This window comes from Populus euphratica, unplaced genomic scaffold (assembly GCF_000495115.2).
Source record: "Populus euphratica unplaced genomic scaffold, PopEup_1.0 scaffold2150.1, whole genome shotgun sequence".
Taxonomy (NCBI): domain Eukaryota; kingdom Viridiplantae; phylum Streptophyta; class Magnoliopsida; order Malpighiales; family Salicaceae; genus Populus; species Populus euphratica.
Window position 1 is genome coordinate 17,292 of NW_011501979.1, and position 5,049 is coordinate 22,340.

Consider the following 5,049-nt stretch of genomic DNA (forward strand, 5'->3'; position numbering starts at 1 on the left):
GGGGGGGGGGGGGGGGGGGGGGGGGGGGGGGGGGGGGGGTAACAATGCACATGATAAAATCTTTTGCGAAATCATGGGGCTAGTTGGAGATTGTTGGTGTCTGGGTTCTAAGAAAATGAGATTGGGGATCATAACGCGGATGATGAAACCTTTTCTGTTGCGGTTATCGCTCTGCAAGAAATAGCTTTATGGCCTTGTTGCAGCCGCTACAAATCATGGGCCCGAGATTGTTGGTGATTGGATTTAAGAAAATGAAAGCTAGTATTTGGTGAGCCTAGTTTTGTAACCATCCAAGAGATAAGCTACGTTTGCGCTGTCACATGTTTGTTTCTATCAGCAGAATAGCTCTGAAACTTGCTTATATCTGCGTATTCATTTCATGGAGTAAGGTGAGCCCGTTTTGGTACCCATTTTTTCGTGTCAACACCCATTTCATGGAGCAGAGCACGCGTTACATCAAAACTCACATGGCATTTGGAAATATCAGAAGGCCCTTTTGTATGCAGGTGCGAAACTGTCTTGATAAGGCCAGTCATCCAGCCCATCTTGTAGAAAGCCAGACTCGATTGCTTGAGGCCTTTGTTGTATGGATGCATGCAGTCCCTAGTTGGGTGCCTCGCTCAGCCGAAAAAAGGAAATGGGCACTTCTCTTCATTAGAAGGCTTAATAGTTAATTAATCTCAGGGGCCTTGATAAATTGTGAACTGTTGAGAATGAACCCATAGGACTGGTTTCATTGTTGAGGCAGAGTGAGTGTATGGCAAGAAGACCATGGCACATCGACCCAGTGAGGATCTTGCTCGGTCTAGAAAAGGTTTCTAATAGCCCAAACTATTTCACAACAGAGAAAAAAGAAAAAAATGGAGACACCTTTGTTGCTAGTGCGTTCAGCTTTGGTTGCAGCCAGGTTGTCTCTTCAAGCTCGGTGAGTTCCTCCGGCATCAATCATGAGACCCGAGTATTCTTCCCTAAAAGCTCCAAGCCCGTGTCGCTTCTTCGTATGCAACCATGGTCCAAATAGCATGCTAACCATAACGGGTTTTGGACTCAACTAAACACATCTTCACCCCCTCGACGTGATGGATTGCCTCTGAATATGTGCGCTTTTTTTTTCTTTTTTTCTTTTAATTTTTTAGCATAGTGATGGAGGGTGTTTTTGTTTTGGTAGGAATAGAAAAGAAAATTTAATCATTTATGGTTATTTTTATTATATGAAAAACTAATTAATCATATCATCTAAACTTTTAATTTAAATACAGATTTTTGTAACTTTGAAAAATAATAAATTTGGAAAGAAAAATGCTTAATGGATGCGGCCGTTAAGTTTGGGTCACCATGAAAGATAAAAAATAATGCACCTGCTTCTGCTGGTGTTGACAACAACAAGAAGGTCAATAACAATTTTTTCATTGACCCTCTTTTTGAGCATTGTTATATTTTTCATAGCTGATTTTTTTTCAGCCTAAAAACCCATATTTTCTTTTCTTCTTCCTCCTCTTCTTAAATGATTCAGGCCCTGCCAATGTACTCATCAAGACTCTCTTTGCTTGTCTTGAATTTCATATCACCAAATGGTCTTTGCCTTCTGCTCCTATTTCCCCTGTCTCTAGCAATGTAAGCCTCACACTGTATTCTTACATACATTATTAGCATATATATTTTTTAAAATTAACTTTGGTGCTTGGTTCAGCTTACATGTACCTCGACTAATTTTATAGACTCTGAAGTTAACGACGACCATGTAAACCTCTAATAACTCTAAGGTTTATAAGACTCGAACTAATGATCTCTAGAAAGTAAACGATCATTTGAACTATACCCCTCAAGGTTATCTTACTTTTGTTTTTGTTGTTATTAATTATAGAGTTTAGATTTAATCTAGTTTGAGGGTTTCTGTTAGTATTGGTGAATCCGAATGAACTTTTTAGTTATTGGGCCTTTATTGTTATGAGTGACATCAATTTTTTTTTTATTGATCTCTAATCTATTAAAAATATTTTTACAGGGCCTTATTAGTTAATAATGTTTGTATTTTCTAGACAGGTAATGGTAGAGAATCGTGGTCAATTGTTTAAAAATAAACTTAGATTGATTTTGTGAACTTGTGAGGTAGAATATGGTAGCATTTTTTAATATTGGATGAGGATTTATAAGGAGTGGAAGATAGAAGGTTGGAAATTTGATGTCTTTTAGTTAATTTATGAGTTGTTATTTTAGTTGCAGGGAAAAGAAAGCATAAGGTGAAGCTAACAAAAAAAATTAGATTGAAAGGAAATCATGAAAAGTCTATTTTAGTGCTCTGGGTTTTTAGTAATACACAAGATTAATTGCTTTTGGAATTTGTGATTGGACTGCACATTGAATCAGTAGATAGAATGCAACGAATCACCTAAAACAAACCAATTTAATAGCATAATTCACCACTAAGAGTTGAAAAATATCACATCATGTGGTACTTCATGCTAGTCCTTCCTTTTTTTATATATATTCTTTGCATTGTTTTGTCACAATCCATTTGTTTTGTGATTAGTCTTGCTAATTATATGGCTTATCACTTTGGGGTATTGGTTATTTGGTTTAGTTCTCTTATATGTACATGCCTTATATAATTACGTGACTGTTTGTTGTTTTTCTTACAATCTTATTAATTTTGCTGATTTAGTGAAAGAGTAACTACTTCATTTATTTAGGGATAATTAAGGTCAGGGCTTGTTCAATTCAGCTAATCTCTAACTGGTGATTTGAATGGATTTTCTAGTTAGACAACTTGATCATTATTGTGGGTTTGAGGTTTTATGCATTCTAAGGAATTAGTTTGCCTTTTTTATGGTTCCCTCTTTATGTGGTTTTGAATAATATTTTCATAGGGCTCTATATAAGAAAATTTGTTAAACTCAATGTGTATGCAAAATTATTTAAATAGTTGTTGCATGTTTGTTCAAAATGGCTAGGCTGGTTATGGAGGAGAATAGCAAGAAAATCTCAGGCTAGCACTCATTCTCTAGAATTTCTCTTAGATTCAAACCCTAGCCCTTAACAGCTGTCTTTTCTTCCGCTAGGGCATAACTTCCAATTCGCGTTATTGCTATTTCATTACCAATTATTAAATTCTATTTGTTACCAATTGCTTATCAATTAGGAATGTCATCAGATGAATGGTGTGATATACAATATTTATCGTTGTCGATACTGATTCATTAGAATGTTGGAATTTGATGGGGATTTGACAAGGATGAGAAGTGAAAAGTCTGGAAATGTCATGTCTTTTATCAATTTACTTCTAACTTGTTATTTTAATCTTAACAAATAGAAAGCACAAATTGAACCTAACAAGAAGAGTTAGTGGAAAAAGATGTCACCGAGGAACTTTTTTTCGTTTTAGGTACTGTGAAGATTATATAGGGCATTGGATCAGATATATTGATGTCATTTTCTAAAAAAAAAAATTATTCGATGACACAATTCATTAAGGGTTCAAGAAAATCACATCGTACAGTACTTTCTGTGTATCTTTTCTTTTTGTTGCTTTGTTTTTATTACTTTATTTTTATATTTTAAGATTTTCCAGAATAATCAAGTGGATTACCACTCTTAAATATTGATGTATTTGGTTTACCTTCACCTTCATTATTTTTAGTTACTTTTATCTCCAACTTATAATCTTCTTTTGTTTTTGGGTGAAACAGGTTTTAACATAGTGTCCATCTATATGGTTTATTGCAATTATAAAGTTTTAGGTCATATTAATCTTCATAATTTCCTTCTTTTGGGTGTCTTCTTTACTTGTTTAATGTACCTTTTTCTTTAATTTTTATTCATATATACCCATAGATGAACTCATTGTATATGCAACCTTACAAGTTGTTTATTCTAACACTAAGATATTTTCAAATTTCTTGCTTCATGCAACCCATTTCTCTATAAAGTAGTCTGTGGCTTGTCTTTGTAGATGACGTTAAACTTTAGGAGGTGGCGAAATCTTCAATGGATGGGTTCCCTTAAATTCTTACATCATGGAACAAATTTCACAGGTGCAAAGAGAGTACTTACAACGATAAACATAAGTGCTATCCAATCTCACAGTTGGAGTATGTTGATTCCCCAGAATTCTATTCTAATATGGTTTCCACTTTGTCATCATATTTTTGTGATATGAATATCATATTTTTTGTCATCGTATTACCAACTACCTTAATCTTTGTGTCATAACCCAATTTTAGCCCTTTGGCTTTTAATTTAATTTTTACATGGTTTAAAATGAAAAATTAAAAGATCAGAGATTTATTTCAATGAAAAGTGTGATTTGTCAACTTCCGTGAAAATTAAGGACTATAATATGCCTTTGTCATTCTAGCCTTATCCTCAAGATAATCCTTACCATCAAGATAATCTCTATTTTTTTCAAAATAATCCTTACCTTCAAGCTAATCCTTACCTTCTTCAAGATAATCCTCAAGATAATGATAGTTGTCTGCTTTCGAATTCGATTCTAATTCAAACTTCAAAAAAGAGAATGAGTTTGATTGAGACTTTACTTCTCGCAAGTGATGAGACTCTTGTACTATAAATACAGATCTTAGGGGGGAAGAAAAAAAAAAGGATGAACCCGAGAACAGAGAATTAACCCAGAAAAATAGAGCAAAAGAAGGAGAGAGAGAGGAAAGAGGACCATTAGAGAGAAACCCTAAAAGAAAAAACTTCAAGAGGAGGCTATTACTAGAAACCCTAAAAGATAGAAACATAAAAAAGAAGGGGGCGACGAACTCTATATTAGCCGCCGCCCCACCTCAATCCTTTTCCTTCCCAGTCTCCCTCGACTTCGCCTTTAGTAGCCACATGCTTAGGTAAGTTTCCTTCTTTTCTTGCTAAAATAATTAATTGGTCTGTGTTTGCCAAGGGTGTGCTTGGAAAAAGAGGGCAGAGAGAAGAAGGACTAGAGGGACACCAAGAGGAAGAGAAAATAGCATCAGCGGCCGGCCCTCCACTGTCATTATCATCTTTAATTGCAGCATCAGGTAAGTTGCTCTTTCCCTTCTTGCATTTTAATTA